This window comes from Chiloscyllium punctatum, chromosome 26, assembly GCF_047496795.1.
Source record: "Chiloscyllium punctatum isolate Juve2018m chromosome 26, sChiPun1.3, whole genome shotgun sequence".
Lineage (NCBI taxonomy): Eukaryota > Metazoa > Chordata > Chondrichthyes > Orectolobiformes > Hemiscylliidae > Chiloscyllium > Chiloscyllium punctatum.
In genome coordinates, this window is record NC_092764.1 from 10,498,619 (window position 1) to 10,517,507 (window position 18,889).

General features: G+C 42.2%; 1 protein-coding gene across 6 annotated transcripts in view; it reads left to right on the forward strand.

Moving 5' to 3' along the window:
* Nucleotides 1–1,066: 1,066 nt before the first annotated feature.
* The window catches only part of cdh8 (cadherin 8), a 286,471-nt gene continuing 268,648 nt past the window's right edge, over nucleotides 1,067–18,889 (forward strand). Inside the window, exon 1 of one of the 6 annotated variants that reach the window (XM_072595844.1) lies at nucleotides 1,067–1,084. The gene's annotated coding sequence lies outside the window, so the exon portion shown is untranslated. The other 5 variants (XM_072595841.1, XM_072595838.1, XM_072595843.1 and 2 more) reach the window with 5 other exon arrangements.

Below are 18,889 nucleotides of genomic sequence, written 5' to 3' on the forward strand. Positions count from 1 at the left end.
CCAATCTTTAACTTGAAATATTTCTCTAATGGCTCTACTTGTTGAATAATCCATCAGTGAGTAGTATCAATCCCTCCTCAACTTTGTGAGGGTATTTCCCACAGCCATCAGCGTTCATGGGTTTAATTTGTCAGTTTTTACTCGATATCGGTGCTTGCTTTTGTCAGTCATGGTGTTGGTTCAGTGCGAGTACATTTGCTTTGTGAACATGTGAAAATGAATATTGGATAACAAGAAACCAGGAGTTGAATAGTGCAAATGAGAAACCAATTTCTACTTTTAATGGGGGAGGTTCTGATTGGTTTAGACACCTGCTTCCTAAAATGAACATTGTGAGTTTCACGTTTATTTCCAAACCCCGAGTTCCCTCATTGCTGTGTCTCACGCAATTTGGAATGTGCTTGTGGGGTTATCAGTCACGCCGTGAGTGTGTGAAACATATACCTGAAAACTGTATATATCATCAGTAACTGTCCATGTTAACTGTCCTTTGACAACACTGTAGGTGTGTGCGCGCGATATTATATGTGCCCATCTGGGTGATTATTTTTATTGTTTGTAATCAGTTGACTGCCTGATCCTCATTAATCTACCACAAGCGTGTTTGCCCCAATGCCCACGACTGTCTGTCTTCACTCCATTCCGTTGTGGTGTAGTGGTCGTGTCCCTGCCTCTGAGCTAGGAGACCCCAGTTCAAGTCCCATCTGCTCCAGAATTGTGAAGAGGTTGGTGAGAACTGTCCTTGTGTTACTGCATGAGACAGAGAGATAAACTTAAGTGTGAGAGACTGGGAGTAACACATTCTCACCCTATTAGCGGGTCCCTGTGTGTGAATGAGTAAGTGAGTCTGCCTCAGCCTTACGTTACACAGGTTTGAGAGGGAGGAACAGCTCTGCTACTTTCTGTGTAGCTGGTGGATAATAAATGATGAAAATTCCATCCTTGTCAACTCTACATCAGCGTCGCAAATGTTAATTTAAAGCAATAAAAAACGGCATGGCAATAAACCCTACATGCAATAATGTAATTAATGGGATCTCTCCTTCACCTGTAGCGGGTCTGAATTTTCTATTGACACGCGAAGGTAAATCAGCAAAGACTGGCGATGGAGCGGCCGGTTTCACGTCGTTCGGTTTCATTGCCAGTTACTTTGACCAGCAAATACTGAGCGAGACGATTCCAGCCTTGGATCCGTGTTAACTTTAATTATACTCAGTTTAGGCGAGGGATACCGGGACCTATTAACATTCAGACAGTCACCCTACCACCCCTTCCCCAGTCCCCATCAGAAGTGACTGCAGTGTGAAACCTGTCAGGAATTGCTTCTGTATTAAACGGTGAGCTTAAGACAGCGAGAGTCAACAGTGAGGTGTTACGCATGATCGCTTATTGTCCTCGGCGACCTTACAGCCTGGATGGTAAAGTGTGTGTGTGTATGTGTGTCTCTCTCTCTGTCACACACAGACACACACACACACACACACTCAAATACACTACATGAAAGAGCTCGCATTAATTACGGAGCTCCAGACCTCCCTTCCAACAGTCCAATAACAGCTGTCTGGGGAGGCTCCCTGCTACGGAGCCAGTACCAAGCAGTTCAGGAGAGTCAGCAAGACACACTCTGCAGCTCATACATTTTTATAACTGAAGTTATTTTGAGGATTCCTTCGACCAGACGAAAGAAAGAACACTGGGCTCTTTTCTTTCAGGGGGAAAGAAAAAGGCAAGGGGGAGGAGGGTTGGAGGGGAATGCAGCGCAAAACGAGAGAATGAGATGTTGGGAGAGAAAAATAAAGAGACATTCATTCTGTGGCTCACCTACCGGCAGAAGACGACACTGGGGGAAGGAGACGGTTCGGTGTGAGTGAGGAGCGGTGAAAAACTGGGAACCTGGCTGGCGGAATCGCAGTCTGATCCATGACAAGTAGGAGAAAGGATCACCTTCGTTTGCAATGCTGTAATCTCTCCACTTGCGTTCTGTGTGTTTTTTTTGCTTTTGCTTATTCAGATGATGCTGAAGCCGTGTGTATGTGTGTGTGTGTGAGAGAGAGAGAGAGAGAGAGAGAGAGAGATACTGGGGGGGGGGGGGGGGGTGCCCGCCGCTGTATTGAATAAGGTAAAGTCTTGTGTGTATTTGGGAAGATGTGTACAGTTTGCGTGCTGAGAATACCAATTCTGATCTCTCCGTCTCTACTCTGTCATTTTTGAAAAAAAAACCTGATCGCTGAACTGGGGAGGGTGGGAAACGGGAGAGGGCTAACCGAGGCAGGGGGCTTGTTCAAAGTTAAACTCACTCTCCCCCCAGAGTCAGTGCTGTCTTGTGTGACGCCTCCCCTCAGTGAACTGGAAGCTTCGCATTCCATCAATGTGGGCCAGTGTTTGGGATTGACTGGACATGTTCGGTACTCGGCGCATCGCACAGAGCCAAGGTTGGAGCTCCAACCCACTGGAAAGATTGCCGGCTGCCTAACAGGCGATGGGCTCTTGCATCCTTTTTGACATATTGCTAAAACAAAGGGGGGAAAGGACCGTCCCTGACGCTGTCATCGCTTCGTATAAACGGGTAGGAGAGGAAACATTCCAACTTTTATTTCTGATCTTCACTCTCTGCATTTGAGCGCGTCGTTCTCCCCTCTCCTCACATTCGTCCTTTCCGCAGGATTGATCCCTGCTCCAGCTACCTTTGCAAGTGCTCCTGAACCTCCTCTCCCCTGCTTTGCCTGATGTGGACATTTATAGACTGGAAGGGCTAGTGAGTTTGTTAACTCTCCCACCCCTACCCCCAACACCCCCTCCGTCCCCACCCCACCATTGCATTTAAACGGTTAAACCCATACTGAAGCGTTTACGGTCTGGCATGTCCCTCTCAATAGACAGTAAAAACCCGTTCACCCGCTCTCACTATAAATCAGATCGACCACCTAAAGCGGACAACTCAAACCGCGCCATCAGGAAAATTAGACGCGTTCTCTCCTCCAGTCGACTATATATTTCGCACGTAGAAACGGAAAACCAGCAAAGTAGGGTTTGTAGTGAGCTAAGGTGTGTCCCAGTCCCCTTACACATCCAGGAGATTTCTCACCACTAAAAACTACCGCGACGCAGTTAGTTCTCAATGTACGCTTCAGATACTGAGGGGCCAGGAATAGAGGAACCCTAACAGCAGAGAGATGTGAAAGCCGTCCGTCCGAAGATGCCACATTGCTTGCTCTCGAAGTTTCTGCGGCGCTCCTTCAACCAGCGAGCAATTCAGAAATGAATGTGGGGCACAGGATGGTTTCGGCGTTTTAATGCGATCCAGTTTAACAGTGATAAAATCGCAGTGTGCCCTCTGCAAAGGGATATGGAGTAGCTGAACGGAACTTAGTTTGCGAAGGCAGAGGTGTGAAATCACAGCCACACTGGAATAAGGCGCTGTTTTATTTTGTAAATATCTTGGCACTTAGACGCAATTATTCGAAAAATCAGCAGGAGTTCGAATTCTTTTAGTCTCGTGTTCACAGGTGCCAAGTATTCTGCTTTCAAGTTGCAGGGAAGTTGATAAATCGCGCTCCCTCTTCCCTCCGTAGCAGAGAGATCATTTCCCCAATGCTACCCCAAAAACCCAAGGTCGGTGTGGGAAGGTTCATCATCTTCCTATCACCTTCCAAAGCAAGTCACCCCCGGGACAAATCCGCCCTCACCACTGACTCGCACTCACACACTCACCAAAATAAAACCCCCTGGCGCCTTCTTCACCCTCCCTTGGCTAATTCCTTCACGCTTTTCTGCTTTTGAAACTACTCCAGTTTCCAGCCCAGATCTCTGCTTGGGCCAACGCGGGGATAATGGACAGTTATTTTGTAGTTTCAATGACGAGATGTTAAACTGGCAGGAGATTATAAATATATATATATATATATATATATATACACGCAATCTTCTTCAGGTCAGGTGTAGGTGGAAGTTATAAATTACCCACTTTAAAAATAAATAATAAAGTTAATGGAAACAGATGTTTCTGGAGAAGCCTGATGGTGAAAGGGTGTAGTAAGCGCTCTATTTTTAATAATGTAACTCACAATTGCCGCGATGATGAGGCACATTGCAGAGTGACGGCTCTTCCTTTGATTATTAACAGTCAATATATGTGACCAAGTTGAACTCAGGGTAATCTTGGGCAAATGTCGTCCTGCCAGTGACAAATCACAGGTGAAAATACTGCCTACCCTTTGAAAGAAAGCTGCTGTTAACTAAATAAAAGGACACCGAGCCGCTCAACATCATGGCCCCGGTAGTTAATTTTACCGTAAGGTACATTTTGCTGTCTTCGCGGGAGCGAGAGACAGCCGGGAGTCATCTGCTGAGACCAGACGGTCGTGTGGACATCTCTAGATAAATGCGTCCGGGGTCTGAAAACCACAGAATTGCTTCATATCATATACATGCATGAGCTTTAAATTGTTCTGTTCTGACTCCCCCTCCCCCCCCCAAAAAAAAGTGTTCTGAAGCAATGTCACATAGAATTAGAAAACAATTCTATTGCAAAAGATTCACTACCTGATCGTAGCAGGGATTTTCTCTTCCTATCTAAAAACGTAGCCTTAAAAAAAAATCATAAAGTGTGCTAAAACCCATTTAGCAGTGAATGCATTTGAATCTATTAAACCCCACTTTAATTAAATATGTAGGAGTTAGAGTTACACAGTGTATGGCTGTCACGATTGAAAAGCTTCAGAATCCAACAATCAGCTTTGCCATTGAAAATTTAAATATTAGATCTGAACGGTGGGCAAATATAATAGAGTGCACAGAATGTAGTTTTAATCCTTATTTTTCAATTATGTTTTTATTCCAGGCTAAGTATTACAGTGAGAGCACTGCCAGGAAACCTTGATGGGGACAGGCAGTACCTCAAGCATTAGGTAGTGCAGTGTGCAATTGAGACGTGTGGGGAGTTGGGGTGGGACAAGAATATAAATGTTCACCAATTCCAACCACAGCATTTTGCATGAGGTGCTGACTGTATGAAACAAACCAGGAGCTATTTCACATCTGCTTCCCTCAATGAAGAGCAAAGGTATGAATGACTGGAGCTTCCTCCTTGACTGTGTACTGTCATGTTTGTATCTTGCTCTGCTCCCCTAGCCTCAGGTGTTGATTCTTGTTGGACCATGAGACGTAAACCGAGTGACCACTTTATAATTGTGACTGATGGCGGATTGTGTTTGATCGCCAAGACTGTACAGGGTTGGGACAAGGGTTTGGTGCAGAGGGGGGAATGTTAACATTGGTCTAATCCTGTCCAGGAATGTTACCTAGTCAGATCCACTTCTTTTCTCAGTGAGAGTCTTTGGATCGAAGTCAGTGACAAGGATTGTGGAATCTTTTACCCACAGTGAATCTGACTCCACTTAATGGTGCATTCCAGACGTGCGCTGAACATTGCTGGGGGAAGGGTGCGCTGGAGAGGACATTGAAGGACACATGTGTCAATTTGTTGTATATTTGCCTCTTTTGCTTGTCTACTGGGAGGTCTACCCACTTCAAATTGGGACAACCTTCCCATATGTCCTAATTAACTGAGTCTACCAGAAACCAATACTTATTATGGTTCTAAGTACCTTTCTATCTCATTGGCATGTGGCTTTGTTTCATATGTTTGTGACAATTACAGTTTCGTCCTTGTCTATAACATTGCTTGTATTTTTTTGGAATGAAAGTGATGGCTCCAATAAAACATGTTTTAAGCAAATACAAATTCAGCATTGATATGGCTGGTAGAAGGAGACTGTTAAAGACCATGGTAAGATGGGACGAGGCAGTGCTGAGGGCTTTCAGCAAGTGCCCAGATAAGATTTCCGGCCTAGATCCTGATTGCTTGTCCTGATGGATGAAGCTGATTATAAAAAGTTGCTGGGGAGACAAATCCTGAACAACATTATTCCGTTCCTACTCTCCTACAAGAAAAAGTAAAAATCCCAGCCCTCCTTTAAATTCCTTTAAAAATCTTTGTTCCATTTGAGAAAATCAGGTTTATTTCGCTCAATCATCAGAAAACTAAGGATATAGTCTAAAAGAGGGGCCATTTACAGCATGGCATAGCCTTATGTAATAGAGTGCTGAGAATTCTTCATATTATTAAACTAAAGTGAATTATAGGATGCACTTATTGAAAAATAATTGAATGGCTTTCATTATGAGGTATATGTCATACCTGGATTTAACATTCTTGAGTATATCACAATATGCTATGCTTTGCATAATGACAATAGTCATGTTTGTGTTATTCAGTGCAGTTGCTGCATATATAAATTTTGCATATATATTATTTAAAATGATACTTTGCTATAAATTTTAATATCATAGTATGAGTTAATGGGATTTTAACTTGCTCGCACATAATAAATTATACATTACCTTACATGGGTTTAATATTTATTGCATTTACACTACATATTCACTCGACCATAACATCCTGTTTAAATAGTATGGAGCATTATATATACTATAATAATGGGTACATATAATTGTGAAAGCTACATTACAACCCAAGACCAAAGTTCAAGCTGTTTACCAGATTTGCCTGAACCCCAAATTAAGATTACAGTTTTGAAATTGTTTCCGATGACCGGTATTTGCAACAAGCTCTGCTGAGTAATCAGTGAGGGTGGGGATTGGAAAATGTTCTCTGTCTGTTTTAACAGACTGCAGCTATCATGGCAATTCTCGACAGCTATTGTGTGATGTTGTCATTGCTGAGGGATTAATAATTGCAATGTAATCGCTACGACTGATAGTTATCAGTTGATTACTGGGGATAAGCCAGTCAGTATGTATTAAGTTATCGCATGAATGTTATAATCACCAGTTAAAACTCATTTTCAGCCAGATTACAAAAACAATCTGTAACAGTTTGTTAAAATGCAGTTAACAATGGAGGTAAAGGAGATAATCCAAATTAGAGGGGCTTATATACAATAATACTGTAGTTGATATTATGCTATCATCTAAAATTGTCATAAAACGTGATACACAAGCATCAATGATATGAATGATCTGTTAATTCAGCATTTTTGTTGAAGTGAGAGTATTACATAGAATATCACATGGATTTCATGATATTTCTTTGGATTGTTGGATATTACAATGCCATTTAAGTAACCATAAAAGACCTTGGTTTGGCTCTTTAGCTGAAGGATGCTAACTGCTGATATCGCAGCACTCCCTCAGTATAGTGTTGGCACAGATTGTGCATTCATTCTGATATTGGCTTTGGATCCATAGTTTTCTAACCTGGAGTACAAGCATTATCAAATGTGCCAGGTTAGCATAGAGGCTGTCGATCAAACCCCATTTTGAATTTCATCTTCTGGTCACCTAATGATAGGAATTGTTCCATTGTCCTTGAGATGGTACGAAGGTGAGTGGAGTAGAAGGAGTGAGTGCAGATTAAATAAGTTTGAAATATCTTCCTACAAAACTGGAAATTTCTGTGCAATCATGAAATATTCAAGATTGAGGAAATTTAAGATAATTACCAAAAAGAACCAGAGGGAGATTAGTTTTAAAAAAACACAATATGTTTTTTGCAATCTGAAATATACTGACAGTTAAGCTAATGAAAGTCAATTCAATTGCAACTTTTAAAAGGGAATTGTATACATATTGAAAAAAAAGGAAGAAAATATAAGATCATAAGGGAAGACAAAGCAATAATAATTATTCCAAAGAGCTGGCATGGTTATAACAGGTCAAAGGGATGAATAATTCAGTGTCCAAAACAAAAGGCAAAATTGATCCAGGAATATTTGTGATGAAAGTAAAGGCTCAAATACCAAGCAACACATATAGTTAAAAAAATATGAAACATTACAAGAAGGGAAGGATGTGACAAAAAATGTTGGTTAAATAACAAGGCAGACAAGCATTTTGATAGGGTAAAGGCAGTAATGTTGCCAAGATATAACAACATTGATTGGGAAACTTCGCATAATGATATAATAAAACAAAGAATAGTAGATGCTGGAGATTTTAGTGTGTTTAACTGAATGAAATGTTGATTTATTAAAAAAAACACTCCTTCTTTCATATATTACTGTTACCTGAAGATGGATAAAATTTGCCAAAGATAGATGTGATTATTGGATCAAATGGCCAGTTTTTTCCTGTTGCCAAAGGAGATCCTGTATTGATGCAGTTAGATTTGTGCAAGTAGACATTTATTAACACAATAATTTCATCATTGAGCAAAAGAAATGCCGAGAAGAAGTGCAAATAATTGCAAAGAGCCTTAGACAACTTGTCAGTCATTGCTCTGGGTGTTATATTAATCTGATGTATTAGCCACAACACAATCAATGGCCCAGAGAGGGAATGCAAAAATGGAGTTGCCAATCTGCTTCATTAAATGTTATGCTAATAACTGACAAATCTTTATCCCCTGGATTTACCACTTGGAAAGACTTCAGGAATAGCACCTTGCCTCCCTGCAATCTCACCAAGGTAGACATGAAGCTCTAGATATACAAGTATGCATTCTTCTACCTACCCCCCTAGTCCAAAACTGTTGTTCTAATTTCAGAATCTCTCCATCAACTGTTTAGTGGTCGCCTGCATTGGGAAAACCAACTATGGACACTTATGCAGTTCCTTTTACACATTATATGTCCCTGTGTGTTTCACAAGAATATTATCAGAAAGAGTTTTAAACAAAGCTTACTCTTTCATCAGCCTGTTCAGAGATGTTACTAGACACATTTGGAATAGGTGGGACCTGAATACAGACCCCCTGATTCAAAGGTAGGGATCCTACCACTGCACCACAAGAGTCTGGAAGAGCGAGTTTTGAGAAGATTTGTAGCTCAGGTTGAAGTTCTGGATGTAGGTTTGCTCACTGAGCTGGAAAGTTCATGTTTTGTCACCATACTAGGTAACATCATCAGTGAGCTTCCAGATGAAGCATTGGTGATATGGCTCACTTTCTATTTATGAATTAGGTTTCCTGGGGTTGGTGATGTCATTTCTGGTGGCGATGCCATTTCCTGTTCTTTTTCTCAGCGGGTGGTGAGTGGGATCCAAGTCAATGTGTTTGTTGATAGAACCAGAACACATAAATAGAAAGCGGGCAATACCACCAGTGGTTCATCCAGAGGCTTACTGATGATATCACCTAGTATGGTGATGAAATATCTGAAAACAAACCTCCCAGCTCAGCGAGCAAACCTACACCAAGTCAGGAAGATTTTAACACTGAGCCACATGGGGAGATATCAGGACAGTCAAAGATATTATTTTCAAGCTGCATCTTCAGGGATGAAAGCTAGACAAGGAAGTACAGGTTTATGGGAGGGAGCTGAAAGGACAACCGCAAATAGAGGAGGATGGGAATTGGGAATAAACAAAGGAGCAGAGTTAGAGATTTCAGGAGGTTGTAAGGCTGGAGGAGGTTACAGTGACAGGAACAGGTGAAGTGCTAGTGGGCTGTAAATTTGAGATATTTTTGGACATTGAGAAATCAGGATTGGGAGTGTATTTCTGAAGCATTAATACCACTATGAGTGAGAAAGAGATGAGTTGGGAATAGCAATTTTATACCAATAGCCATTTTGACTTTTAGTCATGAGAATGGGGTACACTTGACGTTACAGTTCAGCCAGTGAGACCTGGAAGTCAATATGAAGTCTGATATTGTCTCTGGCAATATCACTTCAGAATAAAGTAGCCGAGAGCTTGTGAAAATAAATCAAAGCTCTCTGCTTCATTTGCGATTAAAAGAAAAATCTTCCTTTCCATTAACAATTGGAACAAAGAATGTGACAATGCTCGATGTTGGTAACTTAACAGGTTCCTGAAACCCCACGTGAATCTCGTTAAGTTTCTCTGTGTTTTTATAACTCCTTCATTCTCTTTCGGGCCAGTTTGGGGCTAAATGAAAAATGGATTTGTACAAACTCCCTGGACCGTTCCTACGACAGTGAGATCATTGCTATAGTTCAGGAATGAATCAGTTTCAACCTTTAAGTTCCAGGCATTATCTCAAGAAGCAGCCTCAGAAATCCTATTAGTTCATGCTTCCAGACCAGTCGATATTCAAAACCAAATTCGCTGTGTAGAAATCTCAATTTCAACAATAAAATAAAGACCCTCTCAGCTGTCAGTGTACAGTCCCCCTCCCCCGGTGACAGTGTACTGCAAACCTCTCTACTCCCCCAGCTGTTTGCTTTTGGAGACCATGCCCAGTTCAATCTTCACCCCCAGCAGAAAAGTCCTTCAAGACTAAAGTAAAACAGATGGTGAAAATCAGAAACAAAAGCAGAAGTTGCTGGAGAAACCCGGCAGGTCTGGCAGCATGTGCGGAGAGAGAAACAAAGTTAACCCCCCAAGCCCAGAGCTCTGATGAAGAGTCATCTAAACCTGAAAAATTTGCAAGTTCACTGACCTTCAGAACTCTTGACTCTGGCTCTGCTTTCTCTCCACACACATACAGCAGAGTTTCTCTGTGCAATTTCTTATGTGGGTTTGAGAGTTTCAGTATCAGTAGCTCCGTTGTTTTATTTGTTTCTCTCGATGGGAGTTTGCTGAACAAAGTCCTGGCTCCTGATGCTGGACAATGAATGTCAGCAGGCTGAATCCAGGCAGTGTGTTCTTTCCCAGTTGCAATAATGCCTTCACTGAACATCCATACGTGCAGCAATATGCCGTGCAGCCTCTCAATTCTGTCCCTTTCTCACTGATCTGAGCTTCAACTCATTTTACCTGCCTGAAACCTATTCCCGACTTGTTCTGAAGAAAGGTTCTGAAGACTGTTAACTCTGTTTCTGTCTGTCCACAGATGTTGCCAGTCCTGCTGAGTTTCTCCAGCAATTTCTGTTTTTGCTTGATTCAAGGCGAGGCAATGACCTAGTGGTCTCTGTTAATCCAGAGACCGAGGTAATGTCCTCGTAACCCAGGTTCAAATCCTGCCATGGAGAAAGTGAGGACTGTAGATGCTGGAGACCAGAGCTGAAAATGTGTTGCTGGAAAAAGGGCTTATGCCCGAAATGTCGATTCTCCTGTTCCTTGGATGTTGCCTGGCCTGTTGCGCTTTTCCAGCAACACATTTTCAGCTCAAATCCTGCCATGGCAGATGGTGTAATTTGAACTCAGTGAAATTCAGAAGGAGGAATCTAATGATGACTGTGAGTTGATTGCTGGGGGGAGTACCCATCTAGTTCACTAATGTCCTGTAGGGAAGGAATCTGCCATCCTTACCTGGTCTGGCCTACATATGACTCCAAACCCACAGCAATGTGGTTGAATGTTAACTGCCCTCTGGACAATAAACACTGGCTTGGCCAGTGATGCCCTCATCCTGTGTGAATGAGTTAAAAAAAATCCAGCATCAGCAGTTCTTTGTTTTAGTTTAGAATCCATTTCTGTTGTGACGCTCACCTCTGAAAGTAAAAAACAATCATGTCAAACTGTTCAACAGATGATGTACATGGACAGCTGTCTGTGATCATTGGACAGTCAATTTATCTTGAACAGTTTAGAAATTTTGTTCAAGAAAACATGCAGGTTTGCTTTAAGGCAGCATGTTTCATACTTTGTGGCTGATTTTGTTGCTGTTTACACCTCAGGAAGAATAACACTGATGTATCATACTGTCCCAGCATGCTATGGCTTTTGGAGTACTGTTGAAGTAGGTCATTATGGGATTGTTGGAATGTCACCATCGTTCTAACAGATCATTGGGTTTCTCTTTCATGAGAGAGAAAGAAAGAGAGAGAGAGAGACGTATGGTGATGGTTTAATGTGAGGGTCACTGTGCCTCAGGTGATGTGGAGATGCCAGTGTTGGACTGGGGTGGACAAGGTCAAAAGTCACATGACAACAGGTTATCGTTCAACAGGTTTATTTGAAATCACAACTGTTTGGAGCACTGCTTCTTCACCTGACAAAGGAGCAGCACTCCAAAAGCTTGTTATTTCAAATAAATGTTTTGGAATTTAACCTGTTGTTGTGTGACTTCTTACCATACCTCAAGTGAGGGAGGAGTTTGAGAAGGAGAGTCCTTCACAGTAAACTCAGTTAGTGCAGGAATTTAACCCAACATCACTGTGCACCGCAAACAAGCCAACTGAGCGAAACTGACCGCCACCCCCACACCAACCCCCCCCCGCAAATCATCATAAGGTTTTGGCTATTAACTTATGCAGACCCAGTTCCCACAGACCTGAAAAAGGATAACAATCAGGTAAATTATTTCACAAAACTAAAAGAATTCAGCAGACCCGAAACATTAACTCTGATTTGTCTCCACAGATGCTGCCAGACATGCTGAGCTTTTCCAGCAACTGCTACTTTTGTTTTTGCTGGAAATGATTTCTGTTGGTGTTACTGGGACATCGGGACCTGCTAACTTCTTTGACATACTGTCAGTGGGCCTTTTGCAAGCACCTGAGAGAGCTCAGTGCCAAGAAAGGGAATCTTCATACGGTTCTGGTTTGACCTCAAATGAAGCAGTGCATTCCATTCTAATACCACATGTTAAGAAGGATGAATTCAAGTTAGAGCATAAAAGTATAACAGGAGTAGTTTAATGGATGTGGGAAGTGGTGAGATACTTTAGTTACATGGATAAACAGGTGAAGGGGAAACCCAACAGAGCACATATCTCCATCGTCTCTGTTAACTCACAATATTACAAAAACAATCTTCAAATACAGAGGCATAGAGATGTACAACATGGAAACAGCTCCTTCGGTCCAACTTGTCCATGCCGACCAGATATTCTAAATTAATCTAGCCCTTTTTGCCAGGATTTGGTCCATATCCCTCCAAACCCCTTTCATTCACAAACTCATCCAGATACCTTTTAAATGTTGTAATTGTACCATCCTCCACTACTTCCTCTGGCAGCACGATCCATACGCGCGCCACCCTCTACATGAAAAAGTTGCCTCTTGGGTCCCTTTTAAATCTTTTTCCTTTCACCTTAGACCCATGCCCTTTAGTTTTGGACTCCACTACCCTCGGGAAAATACCTTGGCTATTCACCCTATCCATGCCCCTCATGATTTCATAAACCTCTATAAGGTCACCCCTCAGACTCCGATACTCCAGGGAAAACAGCATCAGCTATTCAGCTATTCAGCAGGTCAATCCTTCCAACCCTGGCAATGGCCTCGTAAATCTTTTCTGAATCCTTTCCGGTTTCACACTATCTTTCCTGTAGCTGGGAGACCTGAATTGAAATATATATTGAGCTGAGAAATTTCATTGTATACAAATAATTTCATTGTTCACTGTGTTGAGTGTATTAGTACTCATCACTTGACTTCATTGGAAGGCTAATAGTTTGGGCATAATTTAGTGATATCCCAGTGGAATTGTCACATCTCTCACTTTTCTGTGTCTCACTGCATCATGCCGAAAGTTGCACAATTATCTGGGAGTTGGAAGTCCTTCTAAAAAACCTGTGTGTTGTGCACTGACTCAGTGCTGAATTGAGAAATTAAATGAATTAGTGAAGTCGGAGTTCAAGGCAAAATAATTGACTTTACTGAGATAGTTAACAGTCATTTGGAAAATGCAAGAACAATTGGTACATGAGTGCAGATGGTTCCAAAGAGATAAGTAACCTCGATGTATAATGGAATTGTGAAGGCCTTTGGGAACAATTGCTAAGAAAAATGAAGATGCAGATTATGTTCACAATTTTAGTTAAAGTAGTGAAAGGGGAAATCTTTTCCACATTTGGTTCCAAAGTTATTTCACAGGGTGATAAGAGGAATTTTTTCTGAGCGTCTGCAGATATGATCTCATTATTAGAAAAGCAAAATGTTGCAGAAACTGCTGGTCTGAAATAAAAACAGAAATACCTGGAAAAACTCAGTACGTCAGGTGCCATCTGTGGAGTGAGGAAAAGAGGGTGAAATTTGACCAGCTCCCCAGGTTGGAGACAGCCTTTTAAAAACTGTGGAGACTACTTGAAACAGTCCCACCTCTGGGGCTATTTCCACAGCAATCAAAGGCAGCCAGCTATGATAAATAATTACCTTTATTCACTTCCTGGGAAGTGGGCATCACATGCTGGACCAGGTATTATTGCCAATCCCAAGTTCCACCTTCACAAGGGTAACTGTGAATGAGCAATAAATGCTGACCCATCCAGAAACGTCCAACTTTTTTAAAAAAAACAATTGTACGTGGGCACCTCTGGCTAGGCCAGCATTTACTGCTCCGAAGACAGCAAAGAGTTAACCTCATCACTGTGGGTGTGGAATCACGTGAATACCAGATTCCCTTCCCGAAAGGACATTAATGAACCAGATAAGTTTTTACAACAATGGGCACCTTTAGACCAGCTCATCTTTCAAGAATTATTATTGCTTTTATTTAAAATTGAGTTTGAATTTCACCATCAGCCATGGAGACATTTGAACTGATTACATCAGGCTGGAGGAGTTGCAGTTAGACAGGATAGTGAAGGAGATGTATTGGTCAGTGCTTTGAGTATAGGAGTTGGGAGGTCATGTTGCAGCTGTACAGGACATTGGGTAGGCTGCTTATGGAATATTATGTGAAATTCTGGTCTCTCTGCTATCAGAAGGATGCTGTGAAACGTGAAAGGGTTCAGAAATGATTTACAAGGATGTTGCCAGGCTTAGGGGATTTGCACCCACAGGGAGAGGCAGAATAGATTGGGACTGTTTTCTCTGGAGCATCGGAGGCTGAGGGGTGACCTTATGGAGGTTTGTAAAATCATAGGGGGCATAGACAGGATAAACAGACAAGGTCCTTTACCAAGGATTGGGGGAGTCCAAAACTAGAGGGCATAATTTGAAGAGAGCAGAAGATTTAAAAGGGACCAAAGAGGCAACGTTTTGAAGCAGAGAGTGGTGTGTGTATGGAATGAGCTGCCAAAGGAAGTGGTGGAGGTTAATACAATTACAGCATTTAAAAGGCTTCTGGATGGGTATATGAACAGCAAGTGTTTAGAGGGATAGGGCCAAGTTCTGGCAAATGGGACTAGATTCTGTTACGATATCTGGTCGGCATGGATGAGTTGGACTGAAGAGTCTGTTTCCATGCTGTACATCTCTATGAGTCTGTCACTCTACTAGTTGGGGGCTCTGGGTTACTCGTTTAACACTATAACCACAACATCACTGATTCTCAAAAATGTCATGCTTGAGTAAAAAAATTCTAAATTCAAATACTTATGTGCATATTTAAGTAAATCACCTGCCTTTAATCAGATACAGTCATAGAGTCATAGAGATGGACAGCACAGAAACAGACCCTTTGGTCCAACCCGTCCATGCTGACCAGATATCCCAACCCAATCTAGTCCCACCTGCCAGCACCTGGCCCATATCCCTCCAAACCCTTCCTATTCATAAACCCATCCAGATGCTTTTTAAATTTTGCAATTGTACCAGCCTCCACCACTTCCTTTGGCAGCTCATTCCATACACGTATCACCCTCTGCATTACCCCTTAGGTCTCTTTTATACCTTTTCCCTCTCACCCTAAACCTATGCCCTGTAGTTCTGGACTCCCCCACCCGAGGGAAAATACTTTGTCTATTTATCCTATCCATGCCCCTCATGATTTTATTAAACTCTATCAGGTCACCCCTCAGCCTCCGAATCTCCAGGGAAATCAGCCACAGCCTATTCGACCTCTTCCCATAGCTCAAACCCTCTAACACGGCAACATTCTTGTAAAGCTTTTCTAATCCCTTTCAAGCTTCAAATCATCCTTCCAATAGGAAGTAGACCAGAATTGCACACAATATTCCAACAGTGGCCTAACCAACGTCCTGTACAGCCTCAGCATGACCTCCCAACTCCTGTATTCAATAATACTCTGACCAGTAAAGGAAAGCATACCAGATGCCTTCATGACTATCCTATCTATCTGTGACTCTACTTTCAAGAAGCTATGAACCTGCACTCCAAGGTCTCTTTGTTCAGCAACACTCCTGAGGACCTTTCCATTACATGTATATGGCCCGCTAAGATTTACTTTCCCAAAATGCAGGACCTCGCATTTATCTAAATTAAACTCCATCTGCCACTTCTCAGCCCATTAGCCCATCTGGTCAAGATCCCGTTATAATCTGAAGTAACCTTCCTCGCTGTCCTCTACACCTTCAATTTTGGTGTCATCAGCAAACTTACTAACTATACCTCTTATGCTCGCATCCAAATCATTTATATAACTGATGAAAAGTAATGGACCCAGCACTGATCCTTGTGGCACTCCACTGGTCATAAGCCTCCGGTCTGAAAAATAACACTCCACCACCACCCTCTGTCTTCTACCTTCCAGCCAGTTCTGAATCCAAATTGTTAGTTCTCCCTGTATTCCATGAGATCTAACCTTGCTAACCAGTTTCCCATTGGAGAAACTTGTTGAACACCTTACTGAAGTCCATATAGATCACATCTATCACTCTGCCCTCATCAATCCTCTTTGTTATTTCTTCAAAAAACTCAATCAAGTTTGTGCAGCATGATTTCCCATGCACAAAGCCATGTTGACTATCTCTAATCAGTTCTTGCCTTTTCAAATGCATGTATAACCTGTCCCTCAGGATTCCCTCCAACAACTTGCCCACCACTGACGTCAGCTCACCGGTCTATAATTCCCTGGTTCGTCCTTACCACATTTCTTAAAGAGTGGCACCATATTAGCTAACCTCCAGTCTTCCGGCACCTCACCTGTGACTATTAACGTTACAAATATCTCAGCAAGAGGCCCAGCAATCACTTCCCTAGCTTTGCCCACAGTTCTAGGATACACCTGATCAGGTCCTGGGGATTTATCCACTTTTATGCATTTCAAGACAACCAGCACTTCCTCCTCTGTAATATGGACATTTTTCAAGATGTCACCAGCTATTTTCTCATATTCTTTATCTTCCATATCCTTCTCCACAGTAAACACTGATGCAAATACTCATTTCGTATCCCCTCCATCTCCTGCAGCTCCACACAAAGGCTGCCTTGCTGATCTTTGAGGGGCCCTAATCTCTCCCTAGTGACTCTTTTGTCCTTAATGCATTTGTAAAAACCCTTTGGATTTTCCTTAGCTCTGTTTGCCAAAACTATCTCATGTCCCCTTTTTGCCCTCCTGATTTCCCTCTTAAGTATACTCCTACTGCCTTTATACTCTTCTAAGGATTCACTCGATCTGTCCTGTCTATACCTGGGCATATGCTTCCTTCTGTTTCTTAACTCTTGTTATCTTATTTCTGAAGGCTTCCCATTTTCCAGCCGTCCCTTTATCTGCGAACATCTGTCCCCAATCAGCTTTTGAAAGTTCTTGCCTAATACCGTCAAAATTAGCCTTTCTCCAATTTAAAAGTTCAACTTTTAGATCTGGTCTGTTCTTTTCCATAACGTTTTAAAAACTAATAGAATTATAGTTGCTGGCCCCAAAATGCTCCTCCACTGACACCTCAGTCACCTGCCCTGCCTTATTTCCCATGAGTTGGTCCATCCACATCCTGAATCAGAAAATTTTCTTGTACACACTTAACAAATTCCTCTCCATCTAAACCTTTAACACTATGGCAGTCCCAGTCTATGTTTGGAAAGTTAAAATCCCCTCCCACAGATAGCTGAGATCTCCTAACAAATTTGTTTCTCAATTTCCTGCTGACTGTTAGGGAGTCTATAATACAATCCCAATAAGGTGATCTTCCCTTTTTTATTTCTCAGTTCCACCCAAATAACCTCCCTGGATATATTTCCTGGAACATCCTCCCTCAGTACAGCTGTAATGCTGTCTGTTATCAAAACCACCACTCCCCTCTTCTCTTGCCTCCCTTTCTGTCCTTCCTGCAGCATTTGTATCCTGGAGCATTAAGCTGCCAGTCCTGTCCATCCTTGAGCCATGTTTCTGTAATTGCTATGATATCCCAGTCCCATGTTCCTAACCATGCCCTGAGTTCATTTGCCTTCCCTGTTCGGCCCTTTGCATTGAAATAAATACAGTTTAATTTATCAGTCCTACCTGGTTCTCTGTTTTGTTCTTGCCTGCCCTGACTGTTTGACTCTCTTCTTTTCTCAACTGTATCAGTCTCAGATTGATCCCTTTCCTCACCACGTCCCTGGGTCCCACCCTCCCCAACCTTACTAGTTTAAATCCTCCCAAGGAGCTCTAACAAATCTCCCCGCCAGTATATTAGTCCCCTTCCAATTCAGGTGCAATCTATCCTTCTTTTACAGGTCACTTCTACCCCAGAAGAGATTTCAATGATCCAAAAATAAGAATCCTTCTCCCCTGCACCAGCTCCTCAGCCGTGTACTCACCTGCTGTATCCTCTTATTCCTACCCTCATTAGCTCATAACACCGGGAGTAATCCAGATATTACTACTCTCGAGGCCCTCCTTTGTAAATTCCTTTTTAAACATTCTATATTCTCTCTTCGTAAGCTCATCCTTTTTTCTTCTTATGTCGTTAGGTCAAAGTTATAGGGGCCCTCTCCCCCTTGAGAACATGCTGAACCCTCTCTGAGACATCCTTGATCCTTGCACCAGGGAGGCAACACGCCATTCTGCCTTTTCGCTGCTGGCCCCAGAAACGATTGTCTGTGCCTCTTTAATAAGGAACTATTCTGTCAAAAGAATGAACAGCAAAGGATCTCTTATGACACTCGGTGGTGCAGAATTGCTGCTTACTGAGCAGTGAAGGTTAATGGAATGTTCACCCACGTTACACTCTCCCCCCACCTGTGTTCACTCTTATTAATCCATGAGAGAACAATAGCAGAGGAACTATATTTCCGAACACAGGTACAAAGATTTCCTTAAAACCTCACCCAATGCTCTTTAAATTTCATCACCGGAGAAGAACAATGAGATTTATCATGGCAGATAGTTTTTCCAAGTGGATAGCCTTCAATAA